We start from the raw sequence: 12424 nt of genomic DNA, 5'->3' as shown, positions 1-12424 counted from the left end.
CCTCTAATCTCATCAGCAAAGTCCCATTTCTGCCATAACACATTTTACTGATTCTGGGGATTAGGACATAGACCACATACAACCCACCTTTATTAATTGTTACTCTTAATGTAATAATAGCTGTGAATTTTCCACCTTAAAGTTGTAATGACAAAAATTTACAACCAAATGTATGTTTTGCCTCCCACCCTACACATACACTAAGTGATCCTCTTGCCTCCCTTCACCTGGGGTAAACATAATCCCAAATTTTCACCGTTTCTTGTTTTCCTTTTTATAAATTTATATTCCACATATGTATTTATATGGAATGCAACTGTGTGTGTGTATATATATATACACACACACACAAAGTGTGTATACAATGTATTTTTAATTGTTTTAAATATAATAAAAAGTAACAGCCCCTCCCCCCCATAAAAGACAAGAAAAAAGAATATACCTATTAGAATGGCTAAACTCCAGAACACTAACAGCACCAAATGCTGGCAAGGATGTAAAGCAATAGGCACTCTCCTATATTGCTGGTGGGGATGCAAAATGGTACAACCACCTTGGCAGAGATTTTGGCGGTTTCTTTACAAAGCTAAACATAGCTCCTAGATATTTACCCAAGATAAGTTGAAAACTTAAGTCCACACAAAAACCTGCACATGAATATTTACAGCAGTTTTATTCATAATTCCAAGAAATTGAAAGCAACTAAGCTGTCTTGGGATAAGTGAATAGATAAGCTGTAGTATATCCAGACAATGGAATGTTATTCAATGAAAGAAAAAAATGAGCTATCAAGCCAAAAAAAAAAAGCCCATGAAATAATCTTAAATGCATATTGCTGAATGGAAGAAGTCAATTTGAAAGGACTATATACTGTGTGATTCCAGCTATTTGCCATCCTGGAAAAAGTGTGGCTGTGGAGACTAAAAAGAGGTATGGTTGCCAAGGCAGAGGAGGGAAGATGAATGGGTGGAACACAGAGCATTTTTACCAGGGCCAAAATATTCTGTATGATACTATCCGTTTAGTGGATCCCATAGAACTGTACACTTTAAGAGAGTGAGTCCTAATGTAAACCTTGGGGACTGTAGTAAATAATAATGTGTCAGTGTTGGTGCATCAGTTGCAACAAACATACCACAGAAATGCAAGATGATAGTATTATGGAAACTGTATGCTATGGTGGGGCAGAGGATGTATTAGAACTTTGTACCTCCAGCACAATTTTTCTGTAAACATAAAACTGCTAAAAAAAAAAAAAAAAAAAAAAAGAAGAAGAAGAAGTCTGGGATACCTGGGTGGCTCTGTGGTTGAGGGTCTGCCTTTAGCTCACGGTGTGATCCCAGAGTCCCGGAATCGAGTCCAGGCATCTGGCTCTTCACAGGAACCTGCTTCTCCCTCTGCCTGTGTCTCTGCCTCTCTCTCTGTGTCTCTCATGAAAAAATAAATAAAAATCTAAAAAATAAAAATAAAATAAATGAAGTCTGTTACAAAGGGAAAAATATGCTTTTTATCTTTTTGAGATTGTTTTCACCTAATGTAAGATTAAGCCATATTTTATGTATTCAGCTTATTCATTTTCACTATTGTATGATTTCCAGTGTGTGAATATACCACATTTTGATTTCTCATTGATAGACATTTGAATTGCTTCTGGGTTTTTACTGTGATGAATAGTGCTGCTATGAACATACTTGAACGCGTCTCCTGTTAATAGATGTGTAAGAGCTTTCTTTGGTCTGTTTGGATTTATACTTAAAGTAGTATTGTTGGGTTACAGGGTATGTGAATATTTCAGTTTTGGAAGATAGTATCAAATATTTTTTTCCAAAATAGGTACCCTGATTTGCACTCCCAGTAGCATTATGTAAGAGGTCTTATGACTGGATCCACGTCCTCTTCAACACTTGCTTTTGTTAGACTTTTTACGTTTTTGTCAATCTGAGTATGATTTCAATGTGATCTTAATTTGCATTTACCGAATCAGTAAGATTGACCATTTTTTATTAGCCATCTGTGTTTCCTCTTCTGAATAGTGCCTGTTCATATCTTTTGCCTATTTTTCTACGAGGTTATATGTGCTTTTTATGTTGACTTTTATGAATTCTTATGCTAATTTTTTCTCACTTTTTTTTTTTTTAGATTTTATTTATTTATTCACCAGGGACACAGAGAGAGAGAGGGGGGCAGAGTCACAGGCAGAGGGAGGAGCAGGCTCCATGCAGGGAGCCTGATATGGGACTCCCATCTCCAGGTCTCCAGGATCATGCCCTGAGCTGAAGGCGGCGCTAAACCGCTGAGCCACCCAGGCTGCCCATTTTTTCTCACTTATATTGCAAATATCCTCTCCCAGTTTTTTTTTTTTCTCTTTATAAGTGCCTTTAATGAACAAAAGGTCTTAAAGTGGTCACATCAATCGTGTGTGTGTCTTATTTAAGAAATATTTCCCCACCTTAAGCCTAAAGAATAAGAAATGCTCATCCATGGAGTCTACTAAAACATTTTAAAATTTCGTATTTGAAAAAAATAATAAAAATAAATGAATAAATAAATTTCATATTTGATATTGAAATCATTAACCCACCTGGAATTTTATATATATGTAGGGTAGGGATCCAATTTCATATTTTTCCATATGGTTAACCATTATTTTTTAACTGCAATTAGAAGCACAACAGCTTTCCCCTCCCCCAGTTGATTAGACATGCTTCCTCTATCATGGTGCAGTTTGGGTCCTCTAGGAAGACACAGATAGGATTAGATGTATAAGAAATACACTGAGGGAAACTTGTGAATGATGGAAGGAGGAGAGAACTCGAATAGGCCGGGACTCCCACAACAGAGGCTGGACACTTGTCAAAGGAGAGAGGGAAGGCTAGCAATTCCCTCAGACACTGTGTGACTCGAAGTAAGACTTGGCTAAGCAAGTGGAGTGCCCCAGGGCAGAGCCCCCCTTAGAAAAATCCCGGGCTGAGCAGAAATGGCCCAGCTCCAATAATTCCGCCATCTCAGTGACAGGCTGAAAGCAGCCCTGGGAGACAGCATGGCTTCTGCATGGATGCTGCAGTGGATGTGATGTTGCCATGTGTTCTATCCTGGAGAAGACCAGGAGGCCAATACATTCCTTGCAGCAGCTTCTCTTGCAGGGAGGTCTGAGCAGGGCACCTTCATGGCCATCAGAGCCTAGTATACGTGCAAGTTTGCTTCCGGGCTCTATTCTGTGGGCCAACTTCTCTATGCCTGTGCCAATACAAAAATAGATCCTCCTGATAAGTTCTAATCTGGGTGGGGTTCGTCACCTTCCTGCTCTTCTTTAGAAGTATCCTTGTTCTTGGTCCTTTACTCCATATGTATTCAGAGCTTTTAAGCAGAGGAGTATAATATCAGACCTGTACTATAGCAAGATAACTCAAGCAGATGTGTGGGTTATTATAGGGATGAGAGATTTCAGGCTGAGAGAGCTCCTGAGAGATAATTTCAGTAGTCCAGGCAAGAGATAAGGTAGCATAGATTGAGTGGATTTAGACAGTAACAATGAGAAAAGACAGAAGGTTATGCATACAAGATAACAGGGAGACAGAAGGGTGAGAGAAAGGGAAAACTGAGATCATTCCCATGTTAGTAGCTTGGCTGTCTGCCCAGATTGTGGAGCCTTTCACTGATTCAGGAAATACAGGAGGTAGAGCAGGTTTCAGGGAAAGTTAGTTCGGTTTTGCATCTGCTGATGGGGTACGTGTTTAAAGCTGCTCATTGTACACATGGATATAGACATCTGGAGCCCAGGCAGAGGCCCAGACTGGCTTTGGGAAGGATCAGTCCACAGGTGTAATTGTAGTCTCAGCATGAGAGAAGATACCACCTGGGGAGGGTGGCGAGGCTAAGAGGGCTGAGAACACGGGAAGCTACTAACCTATAAAGGGAAATCAGAGGAGGAGGAGGAACTCTCTTTTTAAAAAAAATTGATAAGAATAATCAAAAGGAAAAGCTCTCTGAAACCCCTTCCAAGGGCTACTATCAAAAAACAAAAATAGAAAAAAAAAAAAAGAAAACAAGAATGTAGAGAAACTGGAACCCTTGTGCACCATTGATGCAAATGTTTGAATGATGCAGGTGCTGTGTAAAAAAATATGGTGGTTCTTCAAAATTAAAAATAGAAATACTATATATGATCCAGCAATTCCACTTTTGAATACATATCTGAAGGAATTGAAATCGGGTCTTGAAGAGATATTTATACACCCATGTTCATAAGGTGAGAGCAAGCGTCCGTTGATGGATGGAGAGATAAACTAAATATGGTATATGCATACAGTGGAACGTTATTTGACCTTATAAAGGAAGGAATTTCTCTAGCACATGCTCCAATGAGGAGGAACCTTGAAGACAAGCTAAGTAGAATGAGCAGGTCAAAAGGACAGATATTGTAAGATTCCAGTTCTATTCAGAGAGAAAGAAAGTAAAGTGGGGACGTGGGGGAATGGGAGTTACTGTTTAATGGGTAGAGTTTCAGTGTAGGATGATGAAAAAGTTCTGGGGACAGATGGTGATAATGGTTGCACGATGTGAATGCATTTCATGCCACTAAACTCTACACTTAAAAAATGGCTCAAATGGTAAATTTAATGTTATGTATATTTCACCACAATCTTTTAAAAGGCTCTGAGATAGATTTCTTCAAGGACATGAAATATGATGAACACCTAATTTTGATCTTATTGAAAGGAGAGCAAACAGCTTGAGGGAATATTTTGGGATATGTTAATAATCAGTACACAGAAAACCCGGTGAACGGAAAATAAGACATTTACCAACTCTTTAAAAAGAAAGTTGTATAGGAAAGGAAAAGTAATTATATTATTGGCTTAGCTGCACACAGAATTTACGTGGTCATAATAAAACATCTAATATTGACTTAGCTGAAATTATAACATGGCACGTATTGGAGGACCCGAGGAGAGGAAACATGAGTTTGTATGGTAGATAAGGAATGAAACAGATTCTTCTCTATTGGGAACTCAGTAGATAATCCATAAAATTGAGAAACCAGGAAGTGGTAATACAGCCAATCTATTTAAAGACAGGGAGGTAAACAATAAAAATCCAGTTAAGAGTTGAAAGTGGATGATTCCAGGAAACCAAGAGGTTCCAGGAGGGGAATTTATGGTTTTCCTAATAAGCCCTAGAGAGAGCGCCTTGATTCTTTAAATTACATAGATCTAATAAAAAATAAAATTAATCTTAAAAAAAGAAAGGATATAATAGGGAAACTAATCCTCCCCTGCCTAATACTGGACATCAGGCTTGTAAGTACCCTGTAGATGACAAAAGGCCCCACTTTTCATAAAATCAGTCAACTAAAACATATGGCAAATGGTCAATCTGAATTCAAAACTGGATAAATGAGGAACATCACTATGTTAAAAGTACAGCCCAGGATAGCCTGGTGGCGCAGCGGTTTAGTGCTGCCTGCAGCTCGGGGTGTGATCCTGGGGACCCGGGATCAAGTCCCACGTCGGGCTCCCTGCAGGGAGCCTGCTTCTCCCTCTGCCTGTGTCTCTGCCTCTCTTTCACTCTCTGTGTCTATCATGAATAAATAAAAAATAAATAAATAAAATCTTAAAAAAAATAAAAAAATAAAAGTACAGCCCATAGCAATCTCAGCCCCTAGTGATATCAGAGGCTGCAGTGTGTAAAGTCCTCTAGAATCAATTTAGAAAAATTGCAAGCCTATGATCTACATGAAAAGTAAGAGGTCCTCAAGTCTGTGGTCTGTGACTTTGAGGACCAGGTATCTTAAGTCCTCCAGAGGTCTTGACGTGCTCCTCCACATGATCCTTCAACTCCTTGGTCTCACGTTGGCTAGATCAGGGTCCTACTCTGGACACAGTCATCATTAAGAATCCCTAATTTTAGATTCTTCTATTTGCTCCATTTCACTTACTGTCAAGGATTGCCATAAAAATGGATAACCTTGCCGATGGGCACCATTACAGATTTACAGTTTCTGATCCCAACTGGGTGCTTAAATCTGCTCAGCGTTCCTTTGGTCCCTCCATTTCTCCTCTGTCAAATATGTATAAAATAGCACCACTGGATTTGATTGCTGTTAAAAGGTCAATGGAATAATGCATGTAAAACATTTGGCCGAGGGCCTGAGACCGGGTGCTGAATAAAAAAACATTTTTAGGGGTGCCTGGGTAGCAGGGGGTTAAGCATCTGCCTTCAGCTGCAGGCGGTTATCCCAGGGTCCCAGGGTCCTGGGATTGAGCCCCACTTCAGGCTCCCTGCTCAGCAAGGGGCCTGCTTCTCCCTCTGCCTCTGCACCTCCCCTCCTGACTCATGTTCTCTCTCTAATAAATTAAATCTTTTAAAAAATAATTTTTATATACAAATTATCCCCAAGTCTTTCTCCATTTCCTGAGCTCCTTACTTGAATTTTGAATAATCTCATGGGCTCTTCAGGCCCCTCAAAATTCCACTCTGACATCTCCTATCTTGATGAATGACATAATCCCTGCAAGCCAAAAACATTTAACTGTGTACTTTACCATCTCTCTTACTCCCTATATTACTTTGATCCCAGAATTCCTGTCCATTCCATTTCCCTTCTGACTTGTCATTTAAAACTGTCACCCTCCATCGTTTCTGTACCACTTTTGGTCTGTAATTTCCTCTGATTATTGGAATCCCTTTCCTTCCCAGTCCTTCATGCCATTACTCTCCCACTTCTAATACACTAATCGTGCCACTATTCTTTTTTTTTTTTTTAATGGGACTTCAAGTGTATAGAATTGGATTTATCACAATCCTTGACTTTTAACAACTATCATCATTGGTCCATGTGTGGACCTTTTTAAATTAATTCATGTTTTAATGAAATAATGAACAACAGGGTGCCTGGGTGGCTCAGTCAGTTATGCGTCTTGATTTCCACTCAGGTCATTATCTCAGGGTTGTGAGATCAAGCCCTATGTCGGGCACCATGTTGTGGGGAGTCTGCCTGAGATTCTCTCTCCCTCTCCCTCTGCTCCTCCCTCCACCCCTGCTCAGGTGCTTGCTTGCTTGCTCTGTCTCCCTCTGAAAAAAGAAAAGGAAGAATGAACAAACATGATCTCGCCAGCTAACCTGGGAACTAGTACATTGATAATAACATAAGCACTTAAAGGGTTCTTTTATTTCTCATTTCTCTACCTTCTCCCCATAGATGTAAGTCCTAAAGTTTGAGTTTACCATTATTTTATTTTCTAAATTGGAATTTTAATGCATGTATATGTATGTGTATATATATATTGTTTAGTTTTCCTTTTTATAACTATGGAAAAGTGTGTAATGCCGTATATACTCTTGCTTTTTTCACTCCTTCATGCTTATTACCTTGGGTAAAATGTTTTAAAAGATCTGACAATACCAATTGAGCAACTAGAACTCTCATATGTTGCTGGTGGAAATGCAAAATGGTGTAATCACTTTGGAAAACAGTTTGGCAGTTACTTATTCAATTAAACATATACTTACTATTTGATCTAGCTATCCTACTCCAAGTTAGTTACCCAATTGAAATGGTCATTTATATCCACACAAAACCCATACAGGAATGTTTACAGTAGCTTTATGCATGTTCTCCAAAAAACTAGAAATACCTTGTGATAGTTAATTTTATGTGTCAACTTGACTAGACTATGGTGCCCAGCTGTCTGGTCAAACATTAGCCCAGATGTTGCCATGGGGGTGTTTTGCAGATGTGGTTAACATTTACAGTCAGTGGCTTTAGGTAATGGTTACCCTCAATAATATGGGTGGGCCTCATCAAATTAGTTGAAGGCCTTAAGAGCAAAACCTGAGGTTTCCTAAAGAAGCACTTCTGCCTTAAAGCTGTAATATAGAACTCCGGCTCGAGTCTCCAGCCTGCTGGCCGGCCTAACAGATTCTTGGAGTTACCAGCATTACTCCCCACCTCCAACCACATGAGCTGATCCCTTAAAATGAATTCTTTCTCTTGATATCAATATTGATATAGGTGATAGAGATTCAGATCGATATGGATGTATGTATGCTTGTATATGTATATATATGTGTGTGTATATATGTATCCTGTGGAATTTATTTCTCTGGAGAACCCTGACTGATACACATCCCCAGTGCCCTTAAACTTCTGAATGGATACACTAACTGGTACATCATGCATCCAATGGAATAATGCTCAGCAATGAAGAGGAATTGGCTAGGCAGGCAACAATGGGAATGAACCTCATGCGTCACACTAAAATACACCAGGTTCAAAAGGCTACGTGTTTTTTTTTTTTACTTCATTTGTATGAAATTCTAAGAACGCAAAACTGTAGGAATGGAAGCAGATCAGTGGTTCACAGAAGCTGAGAAAGGCTGGTCGAAAAGTTGGCTACAAAGGGGCACAGGGAGATTTTGAGGTGTGATTAAATTGTTTTATAGCTTGATTTTGTGATAGTTATATGACTAAATTATACTCTCATAAAAATGTGCTGAAAAGTGAATGGGAGACAATCATGTAAGAAAATTATTGTATTGAAAAGAAACTATATGGCAACACAAAATCGCCAACTTAAATATATTGATGATATATAGAGGTTGAGAATAATTGTGCAGTATAGTAGCTGTCTTTTTTATTTTTTATTTTAATTCCAGTATAGTTAATACACAGTGTGATATTAGTTTCAGATGTACAATATAGTAGTTATATTAAAAAGCTGTCATAAAAAACATGTTGTGTCCACTTAACCTAATTAATATATGTACCCTACATAAAGCAAATATGCTTTGATTTTTTATTTAAATATTGTTATTTAAGAAATTTATTTTTAGGGGATCCCTGGGTGGCTCAGCGGTTTAGCACCTGCCTTTGGCCCAGGGCACGATCCTAGAGTCCCAGGATCGAGTCCTACATTGGGCTCCCTGCATGGAGCCTGCTTCTCCCTCTGCCTGTGCCTCTGCCTTTCTCTCTCTCTCTGTGTCTCTCATGAATAAATAAATAAAATCTTAAAAAAAAAAAAACACAACATTTTGTTATGTATGGCCATAGTTGATTTTTCACTGCTCTGTGATATTCCCTTGTGTGCCCATTGCAATTTATTCATTTTTCTCATAATAAGCATTTTATGGTATCATGTATGGTGTTGCTACAAATATTAAATAAAGGATGATTTAATAAAATACTTGTCCTTTTCCTGAAAATAGTTTGTTACTTCCATTGCCTACAGGATAAAACCTAAGGGAACCTTTGGGGCTGTATCAGTGAGATGTCCTGGGCTCTGGCTTCTGTCTGGGTTTAGCCAAAAGAGAGTACTGGTTAGGCTTTCCAGGTTAAATACAGGACACCCCATTAAATTTGAATTTCAGATAACCAACAGTAATTTTTTTGACATAAATATTTCTCATGTAATCTGGCAACCCTAGTACTGGCAGGAAAGGGAAAAGAAAAAGAATTGCATTTATTCCCCAAACTTCCCACCTGCTGGGTCGCTGCAATGGGCTGGCCATACGCCCAAAATCAAAACTCTTGTCTGGCAGCCCTCAACACACAGCTCCCCAGGTTCAAGGAACTGGTCTTTCCTCTTGCTCCATCAGGACTACAAGTGGTAGTTAATAGCTGCCAGCTATTTTTAGTGCCAGGATACTACCAACTTCTTGTTGCTGTTACTAAATCCGCCTACACTTTTGTAAATAGATCCTGATTGAATTCTTTTCAACTCTCTACTTTGAGTGTGTTGTCTCTGCCCTGCTGGATATAGACAAGCCTGTGCCTTGCTCTATGAGACAAAATACACAGATCTTTCCCCCTTTTCGGCACTCCCACAGCAATTTGTGTATGCTCTTCTCCTCTAGAAGGAACCAGAGTACGGGACTTCTCTCTCTCAGGCCCAACACACCAGATCAGTTAAGCCCCTCTGATTCTTTCTGCTAGTTGGTCACTATTGTCTGCCTTGGGGTGGGATCTCCCACCTTCCTGTCCTCTCTGCACCTTCAGTATGAGCGCTGGACTCCGCTCTAGGCCTCAGGCCTCTGAGACCTCAAGAAATCTCTAAATAAACCCAGAAAGGTGTGGTTTTCAAGGCCACTGTCTTAGATGTTTGAAAAATGCACTCAGCAGCCCTGAGCACTTCTGTGACCTTCTAGGCCACCTGTGCCAGACCCTGACACATTCTCCTCCAGAGATGAGAAATGTGACCATCTTTATGGATAAGGGCCACAGAGCAGTAAGAAAACAGGATAGAATGAAGCCTCAGTTACCTCCAAATGTCATGCCACGGTAAGGTACCTCGTGAGAGTTCAGTACCATTGTGCTTCAGAAAGATTTAAAAAGAGTTAATAATCCAGGCACCTGGCTGGCTCAATGGGTGGAGCATGCGACTCTTGATCTCGAGGTTGTGGGTTTGAGCCCCATTATTGAGTGCAGAGATTACTTAAAAATAAAGTCTTAAAAAAAAGTTATTGCTATAAATATAGTCATCCCTCATCGAGCATTTCACCTGGGCTGAGCACTGCACCCACTCCCAGTCTTCAACAAGCCTGCAAGACAAGGAAGCGTTCCATGAGTTTCAGCTCCCGCCATTCCACCCTGCGCTCTGGGGTGCCAGGCTGGGAGTCTGCGAGCTACCTTTCTCCTTTGTCTGCTGCCCAAAAGGGGGCCTGAGAAGGAGCTTGGAAGGTGAAGGAAGAGAGATTTGTTCCTTCTTAAACCTGCTTGCTGATTCCCCTGGAGCAGCAGATGGTTCCGGTTTGCAACTTCTTTCCGCATGCCCGGCATAGGCAAGGAATGCCTGCACGTCACATGTCTGGGCTCAGCTCCACGAGACCCTCCTCTAAGATCCCGAGGTAGCAGCTGTGGCTGGGAGCTCCCTCCTCTAAATGTGTAGGTTCTTGTGATCGATTGTTACACCGGTGACCCCCATGGATCCCTCCTGAAATCCAGGCCCTCTAGTGGTCCCCTCAGGTAGGGCTTGGGCTCCATCAGGCGATCTGGTTGGGCCAAAGGGAGCAGACAGGAAGCAGAGGTTGGATGAGCATGTGCGCTCTGGGACGCCTTCCCTCGGACCAGCACATGAGGGAGTCCAGGGTAGCTTCCTTGAGCATGAAAGAGAGAGAGAGAGAGAGAGAGAGAGGCCAACCCACTCAGATGTCCAGCCTACCTTTCAGTGGAAGACTGCAGCACGAATGAGTCTAGGTGAGACCAGCAGAAGAACTGCCTAGCCAACCCTGAGAGCGGTAAGTCTCTAAACTTTGCAGTGGTTTGTTGAGCAGCTGTAGGTGCTGGAGCAGGTCCGGTAATCCCAGGCTCTTCCCTCCACCAAAGGGCTGGTAGCCACTTTCTGTAGCTATTCTCTGTGACCTCAAAACACCTGTGTTGTTCTTTCAGTCCTCCAGCACACATTTAACAATTCCCCCGTGTTCTTTCTGTGAACTCAACTAGTGTAATTTCTGTTTTCCTGATTGGACCCCACCTGACACAAGTGCTGTTATACCCATTTTACAGATGAGAAAACTGAGGTTCAGAGAAATTAAAGAAATATACCAAAGACCACTGCTAATAAAGGCCCAGGGCTGGTTCCAGAGCCCTTGCTATACCTCACAGTAAGATGATTAATCTACAGCAATAGACAATTGTACCGTTTAATAAACAGGTTGTTAGAGATTATGATGACAATAATTTGAAGTTGATGTCATGGCAGGAAGGGCTCTGCTCAAGATCCGGCAGGCTCCAGCTTGGGAGCCAGCAGAGGGAGCTCTGTCCCTAAGGACCCAGCCAGAGGCTGGCTGACCCAGAGGGGGAAAAGGATGACAATTCCCGTCATGGTCACAAGATTTGGAGGTGCACTTCACCACAGGAGACTGTAGGCTCCTTGAGGGAAAGGAAGAACAAGCAACATGACAGTTGTGGAACCCCAAGAACTGTGTCAATTTAAATTCCCAAAAATGTTAAATTGGGGCTGCCCCACTTTAATAAGGATCGTCCTCCAGGAGTTCAAAGTCCCTTCTTGACCTCCTCCTACCTTGTGCCCCGTTTCTCCCCCAAGGTCAAGAGGAGTGTCTCTGGGGTTGGCCACGTTTGCCCGAGACCAAGTAACCTGAGTAGAAGGGACCTTGTCCCCATCCCCAGTGCTTCTTTCCTGAGTCCCTTCCTGTAAAATAATAATGGAAGGAGCAAAAGACAGGACTGCTCCCTCCCAGGAAAGCTTCTGGCTGTCCTGCCTTTGCCCCCAGACCTGCACCAGCTCTGCCCTTAGCTCTAGGGGGTCTCCTTGCTCTTGGTCTCCAGAACATTCTCCCTGATGGTGATGGGTCCCTGTGAAACCAGCTCTTCCTCCCATCACAGCAGCAAAACCTGAGACTCAGGTCTGAGCTCTGGGATAGTAAATACTAGACCTCAGAACCTGTAAGCAGATCTCACAGCCCA

The sequence above is a fragment of the Canis lupus genome, chromosome 29 (assembly GCF_048164855.1).
Source record: "Canis lupus baileyi chromosome 29, mCanLup2.hap1, whole genome shotgun sequence".
Lineage (NCBI taxonomy): Eukaryota > Metazoa > Chordata > Mammalia > Carnivora > Canidae > Canis > Canis lupus.
The sequence above is the reverse complement of the archived record's forward strand: the minus strand, read 5'-3'. Positions refer to the sequence as shown.